Below are 26,822 nucleotides of genomic sequence, written 5' to 3'. Positions count from 1 at the left end.
CACTCTGCCACTTACAATACCCCGTCGCATATTTAAGTCATCTATAAAGGATTCTACCTGCCACTCGGTGGGAATTGAGCTCCAAGGAGGCCTGTGTGGCTTGTCTGCCGCAGGGGCTACACCTACGACACGTGCCCTTAGGGGCCATGGTGGTCGAGGCAACCGCCCGCACCACGGCCCAGCATGTGTCGATGGTGTTCGATACAACCACCCACACCAGGGGCCATCTTGTGCAGATGGTGATCGAGGCAACCATCCGTACTAGGGCCCAGCTTGTGCCGATGGTGGTCAAGGCAAGTGCCCATACCAAAGGGCAACCTGTGTCGATGATGGTTGATGCATGTGGCATCACCATGTGCCATCATGTGCCATTGATGGTCGAGGCCTTGGCCGAAGTTTGATTTTAAGCCACGGTGCACATGCTGGGGTCGGGCATGTGTTGGTGCCACATTTTTTCACCCGGGGCACCATCGCCAGAGCATCATCGGAGAACCTAATCGACGGCATTGGGTGTTTCGATGATTGGAGGGGTCGGGGGGTGCGTACATGATCTACGATCAGTGCTAGTACTTGGCCCTTATATTGGCCCCCTATCCCTCATCAAACCTTGAGAACTCACACCCCCTTGAAGAGCATTTGAGATTTTATAGGTTTGCTACCAGTAGCCATTAAAGTGTCTGAAATGGGGACACTTTTTTCAAATGGTCACAAAATCTTCTCCACTTCGAGTTTTTAGCTAAATTTTTTTGTGCATCCCAACAAAAATACAAGGATCATGTCTACCAAATTTGGGGCCAAAACTCCTTCTAAAAAAATTTTAAAAAATCTCGAACCGTAAAAAGTTTTGAAAATCATGAAAAATAGAAAACGAGTCGTCTTACCTCGAAACTTCTGCCTCTCCGACCGGTTGAGAGCCCGCACGCTAGTTTCGTGGGTTGGCTTAGGCATACGAAGTTCATTCCATGTCTAAGCCCCAATCAAACCGAGGGTTATAGCAGCGAGACCGACAGCGAGATTGACAGCATGTAGAGGGGGATCGGGTCGATCCCTGGCTTGTGCATTATGCCTCTCCGATTGACTCAGCACCCGCACGCTCGTTTCGTGGGTTGACTTAGGCATACAAAGTTCATTCCTAGTCCAAGCATATGGAGTTCATTCCCAGTCTAAGATCGGAATGACAGCGGGATTGACAGCAGCACGCAGAGGGGGATCGGGCCGATCCTCGGCTTGTGCATCCTGCCTCTCCAGCTGGCTGAATGCTAGCACACTCGTTTCATTAGTTGACTTAGGCATGCGAAGTTCATTCCTGATCTAAGCCCCAACCAGATCGAGGGACCCGCAGTGGGATCGACAACATGTAGAGTGGGGTCGAGTCGATCCTTGGCTTGCTCATTCTGGCTCTCCGATCGACTGAGGGCTCGCACGTTCGTTTCATGGGTTGACTTAGGCATATGTAGTGCATTCCCGGTCTCGACCAACCAAGGGCTAGAGGCTATCGAGAACCTATCCCTTATATTGGCCCCCTATCCCTCATCAAACCTCGAAAAGTCACACCCCCTTAAAGAGCATTTGAGATTTTATAGGTTTGTTGCCAGTAGCCATTAAAGTGTCTCAAATGGACACTTTTCTCAAATCGATCCACGGCTTGCGCATCCCGCCTCTCTGGTCGATGTAGTGCCCGTCCGCTCGTTTCATGGGTTGACTTAGGCATACGGAGTTCATTCCCAGTCTAAGATCAGACCGGATTGAGGGTTGCAGCAGCAGGACCCGTAGCAGGATCGATAGCACACAGAAGGGGACCGGGTCGATCGTCGGCTTGCACATTCAGCCTCTCTAGCCGACTGAACGCTCGCATGCTCATTTCGTGGGTTGACTTAGGCATACGGAGTTCATCTCCAGTCTAAGCAGGTCTCGTTCATTCGCAGTCCAAGATTCGACCGGATCGAGGGTTACGACAGCAGGACCAGTAGCAAGATCGACAGCACGCAGAGGGGGACTCGACCGATCCCCGACTTATGCATTCTGCCTCTCCGATCGGTTAAGCACCCGCACACTCGTTTTGTGGGTTGGCTTAGGCATACAGAGTTCATTTCATGTCTAAGCCCTAGCCGGATCGAGGGTTGTGGCAGCGGGACTGATAGCGGGATCAGCAGCATTCAGAGGGGGATCGGGTCGATCCTTGACTTGTGCATTACACCTCTCCGACCGGCTCAGCACCCGCACGCTCGTTTTGTGGGTTGACTTAGGCATACAGAGTTCATTCCCAGTCTAAGATTGGACCGATAGCGGGATCAACAGTAGCACGCAGAGGGGGACCAGGTCAATCCTCGACTTGCGCATCCTACCTCTTCGACCGGCTGAGCGTTCGTACGCTCGTTTCATGGGTTGACTTAGGCATGCAAAGTTCATTCCCGGTCTAAGCCCCAACCAGACCGAGGGACCCGTAATGAGATCGGTAGCATACAGAAGGGAGTCGGGCCGATCCTCGACTTGTACATTCTAGCTCTCCGGCCGGCTGAGTGCCTGCATGCTTATTTCATGGGTTGACTTAGGCATACATAGTGCATTCCCGATCTTGACCAACCAACGGCCAGAGGCTATAGAGAACCTATTCCATATACTGGTCCCCTATCCCTCATCAAACCTTGAGAACTCACACCCCCTTAAAGAGCATTTGAGATTTTATAGGTTTGCTGCCAGTAGCCATTAAAGTGTCTGAAATTGGGACACTTTTCTCAAATGGTCACAAAATCTTCTTTACTTCGAGTTTTTAGCTGAATTTTTTTGTGCATGCCAAAAAAAATACAAGGATCATGTCTACCAAATTTGGGGCCAAAAGTCCTTCTAAAAAGATTTTAAAAAATCCCAAACCGTAAAGAGTTTCAAAAATCATGAAAAATAGAAAACGGGTCGTCTTGCCACAAAACTTCACATGAAGGCTTAGGGGACCATTGTATGAATTTAGAAGCCATAAAAATGGCATTGGCATGGCAAAAATATTAAGATGTGCCTGAACCCACCTATCACCCGATCGATCCACGGCTTGCGCATCCTGCCTCTCTGGCTGGCGTAATGCCCGTCCACTTGTTTCGTGGGTTGAGTTAGGCATACAGAGTTCATTCCCAGTCTAAGATTAGACCGAATCGAGGGTTGCAATAGTAGGACCTGCAGCGGATCGATAGCACGCAGAGGGGGACCAAGCCGATCCTCGGCTTGCACATTTTGCCCCTCTGGCCGACTGAGCACCCGCACGTTCGTTTCGTGGGTTGACTTAGGCATATAGAGTTCATCTCCAGTCTAAGCAAGTCTCTTTCATTCCTAGTCCAAGATCAGACCGGACCGAGAGTTACGGTAGCAGGACCAGCAGCAGGATCGACAGCATGCAGGGGGATCGGGCTGATCCCTGACTTGCGAATTTTGCTTCTCCGACCGGTTAAGTGCCTGCACGTTCGTTTCATGGGTTGGCTTAGGCATACGAAGTTCATTCCATGTCTAAGCCCCAGCCGAACCGAGGGTTGTGGCAGTAGGACCGGCAGTGGGATCGACAGCACCCAGAGGGGGTCCGGGCTGATCCCCGACTTGTGCATTATGCCTCTCCGATCGGCTCAGTGCCCGCACGCTCGTTTCATGGGTTACTTAGGCATACGGAGTTCATTCCCAGTCCAAGATCGGACCGGTAGTGAGATCGACAGCAGCACGCAGAAGGGGATCGAACTGATCCTCGACTTGCGCATCCTACCTTTCCAGTCGGTTGAGCACCCGTACGCTCATTTTGTGGGTTGACTTAGGTATACGGAGTTCATTATCGGTCTAAGCCCCAACCGGATCGAGAGACCCGCAGTGGGATCGACAGCACATAGAAGGGGGCGAGGTCGATCCTCGACTTACGCATTTTGGCTCTCCGACCGTCTGAGCGCCCACACGCTCATTTCATGGGTTGACTTAGGCATACGTAGTACATTCCTGATCTTGACCAACCAAGGGCCAGAGGCTATCGGGTCGATCCCCGACTTACACATTTTGCCTCTCTGGCCGGCTGAGTGCCCGCACGCTCGTTTCGTGGGTTGACTTAGGCATATGAAGTTTATCCCCAGTCTAAGCAAATCTCGTTCATTCTCAGTCTAAGATCAGACCGAACCGAGGGTTGCGACAGCAGGACTAACAGTAGGATCGGTAGCACGCAGGGGGGACCAGGCTGATCCCTGACTTACGCATTCTGCCTCTCTGGTCGATTGATCGCCCGCACGCTTGTTTCATGGGTTGGCTTAGGCATACGGAGTTCATTTCATGTCTAAGCCCCAGTCGGACCAAGGGTTGTGGCAGTGGGACCGGCAACGGGATCGGCAACACGTAGAGGGGGACCGGGCCGATCCCCAGCTTGCGCATTATGCCTCTCTTATCGGCTCAGTGCCCGGACGCTTGTTTCATGGGTTGACTTAGGCATACAGAGTTCATTCCCAGTATAAGATCGAAGTGGTAGTGGGATCGACAGCAGCACGTAGAGGGGGATCGTGCCGATCATCGGTTTAAGCATCCTGCCTCTCTGATCGACTGAACGCCAGTACACTCGTTTTGTGGGTTGACTAAGGCATGCGAAGTTCATTCCCGGTCTAAGCCCCAATCGGACCGAGGGACCCATAGCGGGATAGACAGCACGTAGAGGGTAGTCGGGTCGATCCTCGACTTACGCATTCTGGCTCTCCGATTGACTGAGCGCCCGTACGCTCGTTTCATAGGTTGACTTAGGCATATGTAGTGCATTCTCGGTCTCAACCAACCAAGGGCCAGAGGCTATCGAGAATCTATCCCATATATTGGCCCCCTATCCCTCATCAAACCTCGAGAACCGACACCCCCTTAAAGAGCTTTTGAGATTTTATAGGTTTGCTGCCATTAGCCATTAATGTGTCTGAAATAGGGACACTTTTTTCAAACGGTCACAAAATCTTTTCCACTACAGGTTTTTAGTTGAATTTTTTTATGCATGCAAAAAAAAATACAAGGATCATGTCTATCAAATTGTGAAAAATAGAAAAGGGGTCATCTTGCCACGAAACTTCATATGAAGGCTTAGGGGACCATTGTATGAATTTACAAGCCATAAAAATGGCATTGGCATGGCAGAAATATGAAGATGTGCCTGAACCCACCTATCACCCGATCGATCCACGGCTTGCGCATCCCGCCTCTCTGGCCGACATAGTGCCCGTCCGCTCGTTTAGTGGGTTGACTTAGGCATACGGAGTTCATTCCCAGTCTAAGATCAGACCGAATTGAGGGTTGCGATAGCAGGACCCATAGCAGGATCGGTGGCACGCAGAGGGGGACCAGGTCGATCCTCGGCTTGCACATTCTACCTCTTTGGTCGGCTAAGCACCCGCACGCTCGTTTCGTGGGTTGACTTAGGCATACAGAGTTCATCCCCAATCTAAGCAAGTCTCGTTCATTCCCAGTCTAAGATCAGACTGGACTGAGGGTTGCGACAGCAGGATCGGTAGCACGCAGGGGGGACCGGGCTGATCCTCGACTTATGCATTCTTCCTCTCCGACTGATTGAGAGCCCGCACGCTTGGTTCATGGATTAGCTTAGGCATATGGAGTTCATTCCATGTCTAAGCCCCAGCCGGATCGAGGGTTGTGGCAGTGGGACCGACAGCGGGATTGGCAGCATGTAGAGGGGGACCGGGCCGATCCCCAGCTTGCGCATTATGCCTCTCTTATCGTCTCAGCGCCCGGACGCTTGTTTCATGGGTTGACTTAGGCATACAGAGTTCATTCCCAGTATAAGATCAGACCGACAACGGGATCGGCAGCAGCACATAGAGGGGGACCGTGTCGATCCTCGACTTACGCATCCTACCTCTCTGATCGGCTGAGTGCCCGCACGCTCGTTTTGTGGGTTGATTGAGGCATGCAGAGGTCATTCCCGACGGAAGCCCCAACCGGACCGAGGGACTCATAGCGGGATCAACAGCACGCAGAGGGTAGCCAGGTCGATCCTCAACTAGCACATTCTGGCTCTCCGATTGGCTGAGTGCCCGCACGCTCGTTTCATGGGTTGACTTAGGCATATGTAGTGCATTCCCGGTCTCGACCAACCAAGGGCCAGAGGCTATCGAGAACCTATCCCATATATTGGCCCCCTATCCCTCATCAAACCTCTAGAACTCACAGCCCCTTTAAGAGCATTTGAGATTTTATAGGTTTGCTGCCAGTAGCCATTAATATGTCTGAAATGGGGACACTTTTTTCAAACGGTCACAAAATCTTCTCCACTACGAGTTTTTAGCTGAATTTTTTTATGCATGCCAAAAAAAATACAAGGATCATGTCTATCAAATTTGGGGCCAAAACTCCTTCTAAAAAAATTTTAAAAAATCCTGAACCGTAAAAAGTTTTAAAAATCATGAAAAATAGAAAAGGGGTCGTCTTGCCACGAAACTTCACATGAAGGCTTAGGGGACCATTGTATGAATTTGCAAGCCATAAAAATGGCATTGGCATGGCAGAAATATGAAGATGTGCCTGAACCCTCCTATCACCTAATCGATCCATGGCTTGCGCATCCCGCCTCTCTGGTCGACGTAGTGCCTGTCCGCTCGTTTCGTGGGTTGACTTAGGCATACGGAGTTCATTCCCAGTCTAAGATTAGACCGGATCGAGGGTTATGATAGCAAGACCCGTAGCAAGATCGGTAGCACGTAGAGGGGGACCAAGCCAATCCTCGGCTTGTACATTCTGCCTCTCATGCCGGTTGAGCACCCGTACGCTCGTTTCGTGAGTTGACATAGGCATACGGAGTTCATCCCCAGTCTAAGCAAGTCCCATTCATTCCCAGTCTAAGATCGGACCAGACCTAGGGTTACGGCAGTAGGACCAGCAGCAGGATCGACAACACGTAGGGAGGGACCCGGTCGATCCTCGACTTGCACATTCTGCCTCTTCGGCCGATTGAGCACCCGCACACTCGTTTCGTGGGTTGGCTTAGGCATACGGAGTTCATTCCATGTCTAAGCCCCAGCCAGACCGAGGGTTACGATAGCGGGATCGATAGCACATAGAGGGGGACCGGGTGGATCCCTGGCTTGTGCATTCTGCCTCTCTGACTGGCTCAGTGTCCGTACGCTCATTTTGTGGGTTGACTTAGGCATACGGAGTTCATTCCCAGTCTAAGCATACGGAGTTCATTCCCAGTCTAAGATCGGACTGACAGCGGGATCGACAGTAGCACGCAGAGGGGGACCCGGCAAATCCTTGGCTTGCGCATCCTGCCTCTCCGACCGGTTGAACGCCCAAACGCTCGTTTCGTGGGTTAACTTAGGCATACGGAGTTCATTCTCGGTTAAGCCCCAACCGGATCGAGGGACCCGCAGTGGGATCGGTAGCACGCAGAGGAGGGTCGGGCCGATGCTCGACTTGCGCATTCTGGCTCTTCGATCGGTTGAGCACCCGTACGCTCGTTTCATGGGTTGTCTTATGCATACGTAGTGCATTCCTGGTCTTGACCAACCAAGGGCCAGAGGCTATCGAGAACCTATCCCTTATATTGGCCCCCTATCCCTCATCAAACCTTGAGAACTCACCACCCCTTAAAGAGCATTTGTGATTTTATAGGTTTGCTGCCAGTAGCCATTAAAGTGTTTGAAATGGGGACACTTTTTTCAAATGGTCACAAAATCTTCTCCACTTCGATTTTTTAGCTGAATTGTTTTATGCATGCCAAAAAAAATACAAGGATCATGTCTACCAAATTTGGGGCCAAAATTCCTTCTAAAAAAATTTAAAAAAATAACGAACCGTAAAAAGTTTCAAAAATCATGAAAAATAGAAAACGGGTCGTCTTGCCACGAAACTTCACATGAAGGCTTAGGGGACCATTGTATGAATTTACACACCATAAAAATGGCATTGGAATGGCAGAAATATGAAGATGTGCCTGAACCCACCTATCACCCGATCGATCTACAGCTTGCGCATCCCACCTCTCTGGCTGATGTAGTGCCCGTTCATTCATTTCATGGGTTGACTTAGGCATACGAAGTTCATTCCCAGTCTAAGATCAGATCGGATTGAGGGTTGCAACAGCAGGACCCGCAGTAGGATTGATAGCGTACAGAGGGGGACAGGTCGATCCTCGGCTTGCACATTCTGCCTCTCATACCGACTGAGCGCTCGGACGCTCGTTTCGTGTGGTGACTTAGGCGTACGAAGTTCATCCCCAGTCTAAGCAAGTCTCGTTCATTCCCAGTCTAAGATCGGACCAGACTAAGGGTTGCAGCAGCATGACCAGCAGCTGGATCGACAACACGTAGGGGGGACCGGGTCGATCCTCGACTTACGTATTTTGCCTCTTCGATCGGTTGAGCGCCCGCACGCTCATTTCATGGGTTGGCTTAGGCATACAGAGTTCATTCTATGTCTAAGCCCCAGCCGGACCGAAGGTTGTGGCAGCGGGATCGATAGCACGCAAAAGAGGACCGAGCCGATCCTCGAGTTACGCATTATGCCTCTCCGACCAACTCTGAGCCCACACGCTCATTTTGTGGGTTGACTTAGGCATACGGAGTTCATTCCCAGTCTAAGATCAGACCGGTAGCGAGATCAACAATGGCACGTAGAAGGGGATCGAGCCGATCCTCGACTTGCACATCCTCCCTCTCCGACTGGCTGAGTGCCCGCACGCTCGTTTCATGGGTTGACTTAGGCATGCGGAGTTCATTCTCAGTCTAAGCCCCAATCGAACCGAGGGACCTACAGCGGGATCAGTAGCACGTAGAGGGGGGTCGAACTGATCCTCGACTTGCGCATTCTGGCTCTTCGATCGGCTGAGCACCCACACACTCGTTTCATGGGTTGACTTAGGCATACGTAGTGCATTCCCGATCTCGACCAACTAAGGGCCAGAGGCCATCGAGAACCTATCCCTTATATTGGCCCCTATCCCTCATCAAACCTCGAGAACTCACACTCCCTTAAAGAGTATTTGAGATTTTATAGGTTTGCTGCCAGTAGCCATTAAAGTGTCTAAATAGGGATACTTTCTTCAAACGGTCATAAAATCTTCTCCACTTTGAGTTTTTAGCTGAATTTTTTTGTTCATGCCAACAAAAATACAAGGATCATGTCTACCAAATTTAGGGCAAAATTCCTTCTAAAAAAATTTAAAAAAATCTTGAACAGCAAAAAGTTTAAAAAATCATGAAAAATAGAAAACGGATCATCTTGCCATGAAACTTCACATGAAGGCTTAGGGGACCACTGTATGAATTTACAAGCCATAAAAATGACATTGGCATCATAGAAATATGAAGCTGTATTTGATCCCACCTATCACACGATCGATCCACGGCTTGCGCATCCCGCCTCTGTGGTCATCGTAGTGCCCGTTCGCTCGTTTCGTGGGTTGACTTAGGCATACGGAGTTCATTCCTAATCTAAGATTGGATCGGATCGAGGGTTGCGGTAGCAGGACTCACAGTGGGATTGGTAGCACGTAGAGGGGGATCGGGTCGATCCTTGACTTGCACATTCTATCTCTCTGGTAGGTTGACCGATCGTACGCTCGTTTCATGGGTTGACTTAGGCATACGGAGTTCATCCCCAGTCTAAGCAAGTCTCGTTCATTCCCAGTCTAAGATCGTACTGGATTGAGGGTTGCGACAGCAAGACCAGCAGTAGGATTGGTAGCGCACAGGGGGGGATTGGGCCGATCCTTGACTTGTGCATTCTGCCTCTTCGACCGACTGAGCGCCCGTACGTTCATTTTATGGGTTGACTTAGGCATACGTAGTGCATTCTCGGTCTCGACCAACCAAGGGCCAGAGGCTATCGGGGACCTATCTCTTATACTGGCCCCCTATCCCGCATCAAACCTCGAGAACTTGCACCCTGTTAAAGAGCATTTGAGATTTTATAGGTTTGCTGCCAGTAGCCATTAAAGTGTCTAAAATAGGGATGCTTTTTTGAAATGGTCACAAAATCTTCTCCACTTCGAGTTTTTAGCTAAATTTTTTTGTGCACGCCAAAAAAAATACAAGGATCATGTCTACCAAATTTGGGGCCAAAAATCCTTCTAAAAAAATTTTAAAAAATCCCGAACCGCAAAAAGTTTCAAAAATCATGAAAAATAGAAAACGGGTTGTCTTGCCGCAAAACTTCACATGAAGGCTTAGGGTACCATTGTATGAATTTACATGACATAAAAATGGCATTGGCACGACAGAAATATGAAGATGTGCCTGAACCTACCTATCACCCGATCGATCCACGGCATGCGCATCCCGCCTCTCTGGCCGATGTAGTGCCCATCTGCTCGTTTTATGGGTTGACTTAGGCATACGAAGTTTATTCCCAGTCTAAGATCGGACCAGATCGAGGGTTGCGATAGTAGGACCCGTAGCAGGATCGACAGCACGTAGAGGGGGATCGAGTTTATCCCCGGCTTGCACATTCTACCTCTCTGGCCGACTGAGTGCCCGCACGCTTGTTTCGTGGGTTGACTTAGGCATACGGAGTTCATCCCCAGTCTAAGCAAGTCTTGTTCATTCCCAATCTAAGATTGACCAGACCGAGGGTTACGACAGCAGGACCAGCAGCAGGATCGACAGCACGCAGGAGGGGACCAAGCCGATCCCCAACTTGTGCATTCTGCCTTTTCGGTTGGTTGAGCGCCCGAATGCTTGTTTCATGGGTTGGCTTAGGCATACGGAGTTCATTCCATGTCTAAGCCCCAGCCGAACCGAGGGTTATGGTAGTGGGACCGGTAGCGGGATCGATAGCATGAAGAGGAGGACTGGTTCGATCCTTGGCTTGCGCATTATGCCTTTCCGACTGGCTCAGCATCGGCAAACTCGTTTCGTGGGTTGACTTAGGCATGCGGAGTTCATTCCCAGTCTAAGCATACAGATTTCATTCCCAGTATAAGATTGGACTGACAGCAGGCTCGGCAGCAGCATGCAGAAGGGGATCGGGCTGAACCTCGGCTTACGCATCTTGAATCTTTCGTCGGCTGAGCGTCCGTACGCTCGTTTCATGGGTTGACTTAGGCATGCAGAGTTCATTCCTAGTCTAAGCCCCAATCGAACTGAAGGACCCGCAGCGGCATCGGCAACACGCAGAGGGGGGTCGAGCCGATCCTTGGCTTGCGCATTCTGGCTCTCCGGTCGGTTGAGCGCCCACACGCTCGTTTTATGGGTTGACTTAGGCATACGTAGTGCATTTTCGATCTCGACCAACCAAGGGCCAGAGGCTATCGAGAACCTATCCCTTATATTGGCCACCTATCCCCAATCAAACCTCGAGAACTCACACCCCCTTAAAGAGCATTTGAGATTTTATAGGTTTGCTGCCACTAGCCATTAAAGTGTCTGAAATGGGGACACTTTTTTCAAACGGTTGCAAAATCTTCTCTACTTCGAGTTTTTAGCTGAATTTTTTTATGCATGCCAAAAAAAATACAAGGATCATGTCTACCAAATTTGGGGCCAAAACTCCTTCTAAAAAAATTGTAAAAAATCCTAAACTGAAAAAATTTTAAAAATCATGAAAAATAGAAAACGGGTCGTCTTGCCACGAAACTTCACATGAAGGCTTAGGGGATCGTTGTATGAATTTACAAGCCATAAAAATGGCATTGGCATGGCATAAATATAAAGATGTGCCTAAACCCACCTATCATCCGATCAATCCACGGCTTACGCATCCTGCCTCTCTGACCAGCGTAGTGCCCGTCCGCTCATTTCGTGGGTTGACTTAGGCATACGGAGTTCATTCTCAGTCTAAGATCAGACCGGATTGAGGGATGCGGTAGCAAGACCCATAGCAGGATCGATAGCATGTAGAGGAGGATCGGGTTAATCTTCAGCTTACACATTCTGCCTCTCTGGCCGACTGAGCGCCCACATGCTAGTTTCGTGGGTTGACTTAGGCATACGGAGTTCATCCCCAGTCTAAGCAAGTCTCATTCATTTCCAGTCTAAATCGAACTGGACTGAGGGTTGTGGTAGCAAGATCGATAGCACGCAGGGGGGACCGGACCGATCCCCGACTTGCACATTCTGCCTCTCCGACCGATTGAGCGCCCGTATGCTCATTTCATGGGTTGGCTTAGGCATATGAAGCTCATTCCATGTCTAAGCCCCAGCTGGATCGAGGGTTGCGGTAGCGAGACCGACAGCGAGATCGACAGCACACAGAGGGGGATCAGGACGATCCTCGGCTTACGCATTACGCCTCTTCGACCGGCTTAGCGCCTATACGCTCGTTTCGTGGGTTGACTTAGGTATACGGAGTTCATTCCCAGTCTAAGCATACGGAGTTCATTCCCAGTCTAAGATCAGACCACCAGTGGGATCGGCAGCAGCACGCAGAGAGGGATCGGGTCGATCCTCAGCTTGTGCATCCTGCCTCTCCGGTTGGCTGAGCGCCTGTATGCTCATTTCGTGGGTTTACTTAGGCATGCGGAGTTCCTTCCCGGTCTAAGGCCCAATCGGATCGAGGGACTCGCAGTGAGATCGACAGCACGCATAGGGGGGTCAAATCGATCCTCGGCTTGCGCATTTTGGCTCTTCGACCGGCTGAGCACCAACACGCTCGTTTCATGGGTTGACTTAGGCATACGTAGTGCATTCCCGATCTTGACCAACCAAGGGCTAGAGGCTATCGAGAACCTATCCCTTATATTGTCCCTCTATCCCTCATCAAACCTCGAGAACTCACACCCCCTTAAAGAGCATTTGAGATTTTATAAGTTTGCTTCCAGTAGCCATTAAAGTGTCTGAAATGGGGACACTTTTCTCAAACGGTCACAAAATCTTCTCCACTTCGACCCGCTCATGACCCGCACGCTCGTTTCATGGGTTGACTTATGCATACGGAGTTCATTCTTAGTCTAAGCATCGGAGTTCATTCCCAGTCTAAGATCACACTGGCCGTAGGATCGACAGCACGCAGAGGGGGACCAGGCCGATTCCTGACTTGCGCATTATAACTCTCTAACCGGCTCAGTGCCCGCACGCTTGTTTTGTGGGTTGACTTAGGCATACGGAGTTCATTCCCAATCTAAGATCGGACCGACAGCGGGATCGGTAGTAGCACACAAAGGGGGATCGAGCCGATCCTCAGCTTGCGCATCCTGCCTCTCCGGTCGGCTGAGCGCCCGTACGCTCGTTTCGTTGGTTGACTTAGGTATGCGGAGTTCATTTCCGGTCTAAGCCCCAATCGGACTGAGGGACCCACAGCAGGATCGGCAGCATGCAGAGGGGGGTCAGGCCTATCCTTGGCTTGCGTATTCTGGCTCTCCGATCGGCTGAGCACCTGCACACTCGTTTCATGGGTTAACTTAGGCATACGTAGTGCATTCTTGGTCTCGACCAACCAAGGGCCAGAGGCTATTGAGAACCTGTCTACCAAATTTTGGGCCAAAACTCTTTCTAAAAAAATTTTCAAAAATCCCAAACCGTAAAAAGTTTCAAAAATCGTGAAAAATAGAAAACGAGTCGTCTTGCCACGAAACTTCACATGAAGGCTTAGGGGACCATTGTATGAATTTATAGGCCATAAAAATGGCATTGGCATGGCAGAAATATGAAGATGTGCCTGAACCCACCTATCACCCGATCGATCCACGACTTACGCAACCCGCCTCTCTGGTCAGCGTAGTGCCCGTCCGCTCATTTCGTGGGTTGACTTAGGCATACGAAGTTCATTCTCAGTCTAAGATTGGACCGGATCAAGCATTGCAGCTGCAGGACCCGCAGAGGGATCGGCAACACGCAGAGGGGGATCGGGCCGATCCACAGCTTGCACATTCTGCCTCTCTGGCCGACTGAGCGCCCGCACGCTCGTTTCATGGGTTGGCTTAGGCATACGGAGTTCATCCCCAATCTAAGCAAGTCTCGTTCATTCCCAGTCTAAGATCGAATCTGACCGAAGGTTGCAACAGCAGGACCAACAGTAGGATCGACAGCACGCAAGAGGGGACCGGGTCGATACTCGAGTTGTGTATTCTGCCTCTCCGACCAGTTGAGTGCCCGCACGCTCATTTCATGGGTTGGCTTAGGCATACGGAGTTCATTCCATGTCTAAGCTCTAGCCAGACAGAGGGTTGGGGTAACGGGACCGGTAGCGGGATCGACAGCATGCAGAGAGGGACCGAGTCGATCTTCGGCTTGTGCATTATGCCTTTTCGACTGGCTCAGTGCCCGCATGCTCGTTTCATGGGTTGACTTAGGTATACGGATTTCATTCCCAGTCTAAGATTAGATAGGCAACAAGATCAGTAGCAACACGCAGAGGGGGATTGGGTCGATCCTCGACTTGCACATCCTGCCTCTCCGATCGACTGAGCGCCCGCATGCTCGTTCCATGGGTTGACTTAGGCATACGGAGTTCATTCTCGATCTAAGCCCCAACCGGACTGGGAGACCCATAGCAGGATCAGCAACATGCATAGGGGGGGCGAGCCGATCCTCGACTTGCGCATTTTACCTCTCCTGCCGGCTGAGCGCCCGCACGCTCGTTTCATGGATTGACTTAGGCATATGTAGTGCATTCTCGATCTTGACCAACCAAGGGCCAGAGGCTATCGAGAACCTATCCCCTATATTGGGCCCCTATCCCTCATTAAACTTTGAGAACTCACACCCCCTTAAAGAGCATTTGAGATTTTATAGGTTTGCTGCCAGTAGCCATTAAAGTGTCTGAAATGGGGACAATTTTCTCAAACGGTCACAACATCTTCTCCACTTCAAGTTTTTAGCTGAATTTTTTTGTGCATGCCAAAAAAAATACAAGGATCACGTCTACCAAATTTGGGGCCAAAACGCCTTCTAAAAATTTTTTTAAAAATCCCGAACCACAAAAAGTTTCAAAAATCGTGAAAAATAAAAAATGAGTCATCTTGCCACGAAACTTCACATGAAGGCTTAGGGGACCATTGTATGAATTTACAAGCCTTAAAAATGGCATTGGCATGGCAGAAATATGAAGATGTGCCTGAACCCACCTATTACCAGATCGATCCACGACTTGCGCATTCCACCTCTCTGGTCGGCGTAGCGGCCGTCCGCTCATTTCGTGGGTTGACTTAGGCATACAGAGTTCATTCCTAGTCTAAGATTAGACCGGATTAAGGGTTTCGACCGATCCCTGGCTTGCACATTCTGCCTCTCTGGTCGATTGAGCGCTCGCACGCTCGTTTCGTGGGTTGACTTAGGCATACAGAGTTCATCCCTAGTCTAAGCAAGTCTTGTTCATTCCCAGTCTAAGATCAGATCGGACTGAAGGTTGTGATAGTAGGACCAAGAGCAGGATCGACAGCACGCAGGGGGAGATCGGGTCGATCCCTGACTTGCGCATTCTGCCTCTCTGGCCGATTGAGCACCCACATAATCATTTCGTGGGTTGGCTTAGGCATGCAGAGTTCATTCCATGTCTAAGCCCCAGTCAGACCGAGGGTTGTGGTAGTGGGACCGGCAACAGGATCGATAGGACGTAGAGGGGGACCGGACCGATCCTCGACTTACGCATTATGCCTCTCCAACCGGCTCAGCGTCCGTACGCTCGTTTCGTGGGTTGACTTAGGCATACAGAGTTCATTCCCAGTCTAAGCATACGGAGTTCATTCCCAGTCTAAGATCGGATCGATAGCGGGATCGACAACAGCACATCGAGGGGGATCGAGCTGATCCTCGGCTTACGCATCCTGCATCTTCGACCGACTGAGCACTCGCCTTTCTGGCCGGCGTGGTGCCCGTCCACTCGTTTCGTGGGTTGACTTAGGCATACGGAGTTCATTCCTAGTCTAAGATCAGACCAGATCGAGGGTTGCAGTAGTAGTACCCGTAGCGAGATCGACAGCATGCAGAGGGGGATCGGGTCGATCCCCGACTTGTACATTTTGCCTCTCTGATCGGTTGACCACCTGCACGCTCGTTTCATGGGTTGACTTAGGCATACGGAGTTCATCCCCAGTCTAAGAAAGTCTCGTTCATTCCCAGTCTAAGATCGGACCGGACCAAGGGTTGCGATAGCAGGACCAGCAGCAGGAGTCGCAGCATGACCAGCAGCAGGATTCACAGTACGCAGGGGGGATCGGGTCGATCCCTGACTTGCGCACTCTGCCTCTCCTGTCGGTTGAGCGCCCACACGCTCATTTCATGGTTTGGCTTAGGCATACGGAGTTCATTCCATGTCTAAGCCCCAATCGAACCGAGGGTTGTGGTAGCAGGATCGGTAGCTGGATCGGTAGCATGCAGAAAGGGATCGAGTCGATCCTCGACTTATGTGTTATGCCTCTCCGATCGGCTCAGTGCCCGCACTCTCATTTCGTGTGTTGACTTAGGCATACAAAGTTCATTCCCAGTCTAAGATTGGACCAACAGCGGGATCGGTAGCAGCACGTAGAGGGGGATCGGGCTGATCCTCTGTTTGCGCATCCTGTCTCTCCAATCGGCTGAGCACCTGCATGCTCATTTCATGGGTTGACTTAGGCATGTGGAGTTCATTCCCAGTCTAAGCCCCAACCAGATCGAGGGACCCACAACGGGATCAATAGCATGCAGAGGAGGGCCAGGCCGATCCTCGGCTTGCGCATTCTGGCTCTCTGACTGGCTGAACGCCCGCACGCTCGTTTCATGGGTTGACTTAGGCATACATAGTGCATTCTCGGTCTCAACAACCAAGGGCTAGAGGCTATCGAGAACCTATCCCTTATATTAGCCCCCTATCCCTCATCAAACCTCGAGAACTCACACCCCCTTAAAGAGCATTTGAGATTTTATAGGTTTGCTGCCAGTAGCTATTAAAGTGTCTGAAATGGGGACACCTTTTTCAAACGGTCACAAAATCTTCTCCGCTTCAAGTTTTTAGCTGAAAGTTTTTGTGCATGCCAAAAAAAATACAAGGATCATGTCTACCAAATTTGGGGCCAAAACTCCTTCTAAAAAAATTTAGAAAAATCTCAAACCCCAGAAAGTTTCAAAAATAGTGAAAAATAGAAAACGGGTCGTCTTGCCATGAAACTTCACATGAACGCTTAGGGGACCCTTGTATGAATTTACAAGCCATAAAAATGGCATTGGCATGGCAAAAATATGAAGATGTGCCTGAACCCACCTATCACCCGATCGATCCACGGCTTGCGCATCCCGTCTCTCTGGCCGACATAATGCCTGTCCGCTCATTTCGTGGGTTAACTTAGGCATGCCGGGAGCTCTACCACAAACGGTCGCAATGCTATCATTGTCGGGGACTCACTTTTGGGCCAACCGTGACCCACAGGATCGTGAGAGGCCATCTTCCGCCTGCCACCTTCCCCTGGAGCCCGAAGGGCGAGGGGTCGGAGGGGGGGCGACGGTGCATGACACCTAGGCAAGTGTGCCCTCGGCCTAATGGCTTGGGGTGTAACTTGCGTTCAAAGACTCGATGGTTCACAGGATTCTGTAATTCACACCAAGTATCACATTTCGCTACGTTCTTCATTGATGCAAGAGCCGAGATATCCGTTGTCGAGAGTCATTTCATTTTTTTACGACAAAAGGAGTCGCAACGTCGCCCGCGCACGCACCACGGACGGGATGGCGATGGCGCACGCGCTCCATTTTTGTTTAGGTTCCTTGGCACGATTCGTGTCGGTGGTTCATTGTTTGGCAGTGAGCAAGATGACGCCGATCGTTTCGCCCACCCCGTAGGGGGGGCGAAGCGACCGTCGCACCCTTTGGGGCCGGAGGGGGCTCGGGGCGCGGGGGCACCCTCACCCCCTTGGTGTTTCATTAACGCATCCGCGGGTCATCCGTCGAGCGGGGTTTCGACAATGATCCTTCTGCAGGTTCACCTATGGAAACCTTGTTACGACTTTTCCTTCCTCTAAATGTTAAGGTTCAGTGGAATTCTCGTGACGTCACGGGTGGCGGACAATCCAGGTCGTCGCGGCTGAGTGCCCGCACGCTCGTTTTGTGGGTTGACTTAGGCATACGGAGTTTATCCCCAGTCTAAGCAAGTCTCATTCATTCCTAATCTAAGATCAGACCGAACTGAGGGTTGTGACAGTAGGACCAGCAGTAGGATCGGTAGCACGTTGGGGGGATCGGGCTGATCCCCGACTTGCGCATTCTGCATCTTCGGCCGGTTGAGCGCCCGCACGCTCCTTTTGTGGGTTGGCTTAGGCATACGGAGTTCATTCCATGCCTAAGCCCCAACCGGACTGAGGGTTATGGTAGCAGGACCGGTAGCAGGATCGGCAGCACGCAGAGGGGGATCGGGCTGATCCCCGCCTTGCGTATTATGCCACTCCGATCTGCTCAGCGCCCGTACGCTCGTTTCGTGCGTTGACTTAGGCATACGGAGTTCATTCCCAGTCTAAGAATATGGAGTTCATTCCCAGTCTAAGATCGTACCGATAGCGGGATCGACAGCAGGACACAGAGGGGGACCGAGCCGATCCTTAGCTTGCGCATCCTACCTTTCCGATCGGCTGAGCGCCCGCACGCTCGTTTCGTGGGTTGACTTAGGCATGTGGAGTTCATTCCCGATCTAAGCCCCAATCGAACCGAGGGACCGACAGCGGGATTGACAGCACGTAGAGAGGGGCCGAGCTGATCCTCGGCTTACGCATTCTAGCTCTCCAGTCGGCTAGGCACCCGTACGCTCGTTTCATGGGTTGACTTAAGCATACGTAGTATTCCCGATCTAGACCAACCAAGGGCCAGAGGCTATCGAGAACCTATCCCTCATATTGGCCCCCTATCCCTCATCAAACCTCGAGAACTCACACCCCCTTAAAGAGCATTTGAGATTTTATAGGTTTGCTGCCAGTAGCCATTAAAGTGTCTGAAACGGGGACACTTTTTTCAAACGATCGTAAAATCTTCTCCACTTCGAGTTTTTAGCTGAATTTTTTTATGCATGCCAACAAAAATACAAGGATCATGTCTACCAAATTTGGGGACAAAACATGTAAAAAAATTTTTAAAAAATCTCGAACCGCAAAAAGTTTCAAAAATCGTGAAAAATAGAAAATGGGTCATCTTGCCACAAAACTTCACATGAAGGCTTAGGGGACCATTATATGAATTTATAAGCCATAAAAATGGCATTGGCATGGCAGAAATATGAAGATGTGCCTGAACCCACCTATCACCCGATCGATCCATGGCTTGCGCATCCCGTCTCTCTGGCCGGCTTAGCGCCCGTCCGTTCGTTTCGTGGGTTGACTTAGGCATACAGAGTTCTTTCCCAATCTAAGGTCGGACTGGATCAAGGGTTGCAGTAGTAGGACCTAAGTGGGATTGGCAGCACATAAAGGGGGATCGGGCCGATCCTCGGCTTGCACATTCTGCCTCTCTGGCCGGTTGAGCTCCCGCACGCTCGTTTCATGGGTTAACTTAGGCATACAGAGTTCATCCCCAGTCTAAGCAAGTCTCGTTCATTCCCAGTCTAAGATCGAACCGGACTGAGGGTTGCGGCAGCAGGATCGGTAGCACGCAGGGGGGATCAGGTTGATCACCGACTTGCGCATTCTGCCTCTCCGATCGGTTGAGCACTCGTATGCTCATTTCCTGGGTTGGCTTAGGCATACAGAGTTCATTCCATGTGTAAGCCCCAGTTAGATCGAGGGTTGTGGCAGTAGAACCGACAGCAGAATTGGTAGCACGTAGAGGGGGACCAGGCCTATCCTCGACTTACGCATTATGCCTCTCCAACCGGCTCAGCATCCGCACGCTCGTTTCATGGGTTGACTTAGGCATACGGAGTTCATTCCCAGTCTAAGCATACGGAGTTCATTCCCAGTCTAAGATCAGACCGACAGTGGGATCGGCAGTAGCACGCAGAAGGGGACCGGGCCAATCTTCGACTGCGCATCTTGCCTCTCCGGTCGGTTGAGCACCCGCACGATCGTTTCGTGGGTTGACTTAGGCATGCGGAGTTCATTCCTGGTCTAAGGCCCAACCGGATCGAGGGACCCGTAGCTAGATCAGTAGCATGCAGAGGGGGGTCAGGTCGATCCTCGGCTTGCGCATTTTGGCTCTTTGGTCGGCTGAGTGCCCGCACGCTTCTTTCATGGGTTGACTTAGGCATACGTAGTGCATTCTTGGTCTCGACCAACCAAGGGCCAGAGGCTATCGAGAACCTATCCCTTATATTAGCCCCCTATCCCTTATCAAACCTCGAGAACTCACACCCCCTTAAAGAGCATTTAAGATTTTATAGGTTTGCTGCCAGTAGCCATTAAAGTGTTTGAAATGGGGACACTTTTTTCAAACAATCACAAAATCTTCTCCACTTCGAGTTTTTAGCTGAATTTTTTTGTGCATGCCAATAAAAATACAAGGATCATGTCTACCAAATTTGGGGCCAAAACTCCTTCTAAAAAAATTTAAAAAATCTCGAACCGTAAAAAGTTTCCAAAATCGTGAAAAATGTAAAACGGGTCGTCTTGCCACGAAACTTCACATGAAGGCTTAGGGGACTGTTGTATGAATTTACAAGCCATAAAAATGGCTTTGGCATGGCAGAAATATGAAGATGTGCCTGAACCCACCTATCACCCAATCAATCCACGGCTTGCGCATCCCGCCTCTCTGGCCAGCGTAGTGCCTGTCTGCTCGTTTTGTAGGTTGACATAGGCATACGGAGTTCATTCCCAGTCTAAGATCGGATCGGATCGAGGGTTGCAGCAACAGGGCCTGTAACAGGATTGGCAGCACGTAAAGGGGGACCAGGTTGATCCCCAGCTTGCACATTCTGCCTCTCTGGCCGACTGAGCACCCGCACGCTCCTTTCGTGGGTTGACTTAGGCATACAGAGTTCATCCCTAGTCTAAGCAAGTCTCATTCATTCCCAGTCTAAGATCGGATCGGACCGAGGGTTGTGGCTACGAGACCGGCAGCGAAATCGACAACATGTAGAGAGAGACCGGACCGATCCCCGACTTACGCATTACGCCTCTCCGACTGGCTCAACGCTCGCACGCTCATTTTGTGGGTTGACTTCGCCATACAGAGTTCATTCCCAGTCTAAGCATATGGAGTTCATTCCCAGTCTAAGATCGGACCGACAGCATAATTGCCAGCAGCACGCAGAAGAGGACCGGGCCGATCCTCGACTTGTGCATCTTGCCTCTCTGACCTGCTGAGCACCAGCATTCTCGTTTCGTGGGTTGACTTAGGCATGCAGAGTTTATTCCTGATCTAAGCCCCAACTAAACCGAGGGACCCGCAGCGAGATCGACAACACACAGGGGGGCCGGGCCGACCTTCGACTTGCGTATTCTGTCTCTTCGATCGGCTAAGTGCCCGCATGCTCGTTTTATGGTTTGACTTAAGCATACGTAGTGCATTTCCAGTCTCGACCAACCAAGGGCCAGAGGCTATTGAGAACCTATCCCTTATATTGGCCCTCTATCCCTCATCAAACCTCGAGAACTCACACCCCTTTAAAGAGCATTTGAGATTTTATAGGTTTGCTGCCAGTAGCCATTAAAGTGTCTGAAACATGGATACTTTTTTCAAATGATCACAAAATCTTCTCCACTTCGAGTTTTTAGCTGAATTTTTTGGGCATTCCAACAAAAATACAAGGATCATCTCTACCAAATTTGGGGCCAAAACTCCTAAAAAAATTTAAAAAAATCTCGAACCCCAAAAAGTTTCAAAGATCGTGAAAAATAGAAAACGGGTCGTCTTGCCATGAAACTTCACATGAAGGCTTAGGGGACCCTTGTATGAATTTACAAGCCATAAAAATGGCATTGGCACGGCAAAAATATGAAGATGTGCCTGAACCCACCTATCACCCGATCGATCCACGGCTTGCTCATCCCGCCTCTCTGGCTGACGTAATGCCCGTCCGCTCATTTCGTGGGTTGACTTAGGCATATGAAGTTCATTCCCAGTCTAAGATTAGACCGGATCGAGGGTTGCGATAACAGGACCCGTAGCGAGATCGGTAGCACACAGAGGGGGATCGGGCCGATCTCGGGCTTCCACATGTTGCCTCTCTGGTCGGCTGAGCGCTCGAACGCTCATTTTGTGGGTTAACTTAGGCATACGGAGTTCATCCCCAGTCTAAGCAAGTCTCGTTCATTCCCAGTCTAAGATCGGGCCGATCCCTGACTTGCACATTCTGCCTGTCCGATCGGTTAAGCACCCGCACGCTCGTTTCGTGGGTTGGCTTAGGCATACGGAGTTCATTCCATGTCTAAGCCCCAGCCGGACCGAGGGTTGTGGTAGCGGGACCGGCAACGGGGGATCGGGTCGATCCTCGACTTACGCACTATGCCTCTCCGATCGGCTCAGTGCCCGCATGCTCGTTTCATGGGTTGACTTAGGCATACGGAGTTCATTCCCAGTCTAAGCATACGGAGTTCATTCCCAGTCTAAGATCAGACCGACAGTGGGATTGGTAGCAACATGTAAAGGGGGACCGGGCCGATCCTTGACTTGCGCATCCTGCCTCTCCGACTGGCTGAGCGCCCGCACGCTCGTTTCATGGGTTGGCTTAGGCATACAGAGTTCATTCCATGTCTATGCCCCAGCCAGACCGAGGGTTGTGGTAGCGGGACCGGTAGCGGGATCGACAGCACGTAGAAGGGGACCGGGCCGATCCCCGACTTGCGCATTATGCATCTCCGATTGGCTCAGTACCCGTACACTCGTTTTTTGGGTTGACTTAGGCATATGGAGTTCATTCCCAGTCTAGGCATATGGAGTTCATTCCCAATCTAAGATCAGACCGACAACGGGATCAGCCGCAGCACGTAGAGGGGGACTGGGTCGATCTTCGGCTTGCGAATCCTGCCTTTCCGATTGGTTGAGCGCCCGCACGCTCGTTTCGTGGGTTGACTTACGCATGCGGAGTTCATTCCTGATCTAAGCCCCAACCGGACCGAGGGACCCACAGTTGGATCGGTAGCACACAGAGGGGGGTCGGGCTGTTCCTCGGCTTACGCATTCTGGCTCTCCGATCGACTGAGTGCCCGCACGCTCATTTCATGGGTTGACTTAGGCTTACGTAGTGCATTCTCGGTCTTGACCAACCAAGGGCCAGAGGCTATCGAGAACCTATCCCTTATATTGGCCCCCTATCCTTCATCAAACCTTGAGAACTCACACCCCCTTAAAGAGCATTTGAGATTTTACAGATTTGCTGCCAGTAGCCATTAAAGTGTGTGAAATGGGGACACTTTTTTCAAATGGTCACAAAATCTTCTCCACTTCGATTTTTTGGCTGAATTATTTTGTGCCTACCAAGAAAAATACAAGGATCATGTCTACCAAAATTGGGGCCAAAACTCCTTCTAAAACAATTTTAAAAAATCTTGAACCGCAAAAAGTTTTGAAAATCATGAAAAATAGAAAATGGGTCGCCTTGCCACGAAACTTCACATGAAGGCTTAGGGGACCATTGTATGAATTTACAAGCCATAAAAATGCCATTGGCACGGCAAAAATATGAAGATGTGCCTGAACCCACTTATCACCTGATCGATCCACGGCTTGCGCATCCTATCTCTTTGGCCGGTGTAGTGCCCGTCCGTTCGTTTCGTTGGTTGACTTAGGCATTAGGAGTTCATTCTCAGTCTAAGATGAGATCGGATCGAGGGTTGCGATAGTAAGACCCGCAGCGGGATCAGTAGCACGTAGAGGGGGATCGGGCCGATCCCCAGCTTGCACATTCTGCCTCTCTGGCCGACTGAGTGCCCGTAGGCTCATTTTGTGGGTTGACTTAGGCATACGGAGTTCATCCCTAGTCTAAGCAAGTCTCGTTCATTCCCAGTCTAAGATCAGACTGGACCAAGGGTTGCGACAGCAGGACCAGCAGTAGGATTGGCAGGACGCAGGAAGGGACCCGACCGATCCCAAACTTGCACATTCTGCCTCTCTGATCGGTTAATCGCCCGTACGCTCATTTCATGGGTTGGCTTAGGCATACGGAGTTCATTCCATGTCTAAGCCCCAGCTGAATCGAGGGTTGTGGCAGTGGGATCGACAGCACACAGAGGGGGACCGGGTCGATCCCCGACTTACGTATTATGCCTCTCTGACCGGCTCAGCGCCCACACGTTCATTTCATGGGTTCAAATAGGCATATGGAGTTCATTCCCAATCTAAGCATACGGAGTTCATTCCCAGTCTAAGATCGGACCGGCAATGGGATCGGTAGTAGCTCACAGAGGGGGATCGGGCTGATCCTCGACTTGCGCATCCTACCTCTCCGACCAGCTGAGCGCCTGCATGCTCATTTCATGGGTTGACTTAGGCATGCGAAGTTCAGTCCCGATCTCAGCCCCAATAGGATCGAGGGACCCACAGCGGGATTGACAGCACGTAGAGGGGGGTCGGGCCAATCCTCGACTTGCGCATTCTGGCTCTCCGACCGGTTGAGCACCCGTACGCTCGTTTCATGATTGACTTAGGCATACGTAGTGCATTCTCGGTCTTGACCAACCAAGGGCCAATGGCTATCGAGAACCTATACCTTATATTGGCCCCCTATCCCTCATCAAACCTCGAGAACTCACACCCCTTTAAAAAGCATTTGAGATTTTATAGGTTTGCTGCCAGTAGCCATTAAAGTGTCTGAAATGGGGACACTTTTTTCAAACGGTCACAAAATCTTCTCCACTTCGAGTTTTTAGCTAAATTTTTTTGTGCAAGCCAACAAAAGAACAAGGATCATGTCTACCAAATTTGGGGCCAAAACTCCTTCTAAAAAAATTTTAAAAAATCTTGAACCGTAAAAAGTTTCAAAAATTATGAAAAATAGAAAACGGGTCGTCTTGCCACAAAACTTCACATGAAGGCTTAGGGGACTATTGTATGAATTTACAAGCCATAAAAATGGCATTGGCATGGTAGACTTATGAAGATGTGGCTGAACCCACCTATCACCCGATCGATCCATGGCTTGCGCATCCCGCCTCTCCGACCGACGTAGTGCCCGTCCGCTCGTTTCGTGGGTTGGCTTAGGCATACAGAGTTCATTCCCAGTCTAAGATCAGACTGGATCGAGGGTTGTGGTAGCAGGACCCGCAGCGAGATCGGTAACACGCAGAGGGGGACCAGGCTGGTCCCCGGCTTGCACATTCTGCCTCTCTGGTCGGTTGAGCACCTGCAGGCTCGTTTCGTGGGTTGACTTAGGGATACGAAGTTCATCCCCAGTCTAAGCAAGTCTCATTAATTCGTAGTCTAAGATCAGACCAGATCGAGGGTTGCGACAGCAGGACCAGCAGCAAGATCGACAGCATGTAGGGAGGGACCGGGCTGATCCTCGACTTACGCATTCTGCCTCTTCGGCCGGTTGAGCACCCACACACTCGTTTCGTGGGTTGGCTTAGGCATACGGAGTTCATTCCATATCTAAGCCCCAGTCGGACCAAGGGTTGTGGCAGCGGGACCGGCAGCAGGATCGACAGCACGCAGAAGGGGATCGGGCCGATCCTCGGCTTGCGCATTATGCCTCTCCGATCGGCTCAGGGCCCGTACACTCGTTTCGTAGGTTGACTTAGGCATACGGATTTCATTCCCAGTCTAAGCATACGAAGTTCATTCCCAATCTAAGTTCAGACCGACAGCGGGATCGGTAGCAGCATGTAGAGGGGGACCGGGTTGATCCTCGGCTTGCGCATCCTGCTTTTTCGATCGGATGAGCACACGCACGCTCATTTCATGGGTTGACTTAAGCATGCAGAGGTCATTCCCGGTCTAAGCACCAACCGGATCGAGAGACCTGCAACGGGATCAACAGCACGTAGAGGGGGTCGGGTCGATCCTCGACTTGCGCATTCTGGCTCTCGACCGACTGAGCGCCCGCACGCTCGTTTCATGGGTTGACTTAGGCATACGTAGTGCATTCCCGATCTCGAGCAACCAAGGGCCAGAGGCTATCAAGAACCTATCCCTTATATTGGCCCCCTATCCCTCATCAAACCTCGAGAACTCACACCCCCTTAAAGAGCATTTGAGATTTTATAGGTTTGCTGCCAGTAGCCATTAAAGTGTTTGAAATGGGGACACTTTTTTCAAACGGTCACAAAATCTTCTGCACTTCGAGTTTTTAGCTTAATTTTTTTGTGCATACCAACAAAAATACAAGGATCAAGTCTACCACATTTGGTACCAAAACTCCTTCTAAAAAAATTTTAAAAAATCTCGAACCGTAAAAAGTTTTGAAAATCGTTAAAAATAGAAAACGAGTCATCTTGCCATGAAACTTCACATGAAGGCTTAAGGGACCATTGTATGAATTTACAAGCCATAAAAATGGCATTGGCATGGCAGAAATATGAAGATGTGCCTAAACCCACCTATCACCCGATCGATCCACGATTGTGCATCCCGCTTCTCTGGCCGGCGTAGTGCCCGTCCGCTCGTTTCGTGTGTTGACTTAGGCATACAGAGATCATTTTCAGTCTAAGATTAGACTGGATTGAGGGTTGTGGCAGCAGGACCCGCAACGGGATCGACAGAATGCAGAGGGGGACCGGGTTGATCCCCGGCTTGCACATTCTGCCTCTTTGGTCGGTTGAGCACCCGCACGCTCGTTTCGTGGGTCGACTTAGGCATATGGAATTGATCCTCATTCTAAGCGAGTCTTGTTCATTCCCGGTCTAAGATCGAACCGGATCGAGGGTTGCGGTAGCAGGATCGACAGCATGTAAGGGGGACCGGGGCGATCCCCGACTTGCACATTCTGCCTCTCCAGCAAGATGAGTGCCCGTACTTTCGTTTCATGGGTTGGCTTAGGCATACAGAGTTCATTCCATGTCTAAGCCCCAGCCAGACCGAGGGTTGTGGTAGCAGGACCAACAGAGGGATCGGCAG

At 50.7% G+C, this 26,822-nt stretch overlaps 1 non-coding gene across 1 annotated transcript; it reads right to left on the bottom strand.

The window, feature by feature from the left end:
* Window positions 1-17,360: 17,360 nt before the first annotated feature.
* LOC149512286 (5.8S ribosomal RNA) lies at window positions 17,361-17,516 on the bottom strand. The gene has a single exon (XR_016333004.1). It is a non-coding gene; the product is annotated as a 5.8S ribosomal RNA (ribosomal RNA).
* Window positions 17,517-26,822: the final 9,306 nt, after the last annotated feature.

Source organism: Durio zibethinus, chromosome 23, assembly GCF_047325235.1.
Source record: "Durio zibethinus cultivar Kanyao isolate XHJ-2024 chromosome 23, ASM4732523v1, whole genome shotgun sequence".
In the NCBI taxonomy this organism is placed as follows: Eukaryota; Viridiplantae; Streptophyta; class Magnoliopsida; order Malvales; family Malvaceae; genus Durio; species Durio zibethinus.
The sequence above is the reverse complement of the archived record's forward strand: the minus strand, read 5'-3'. Positions and strand labels throughout refer to the sequence as shown.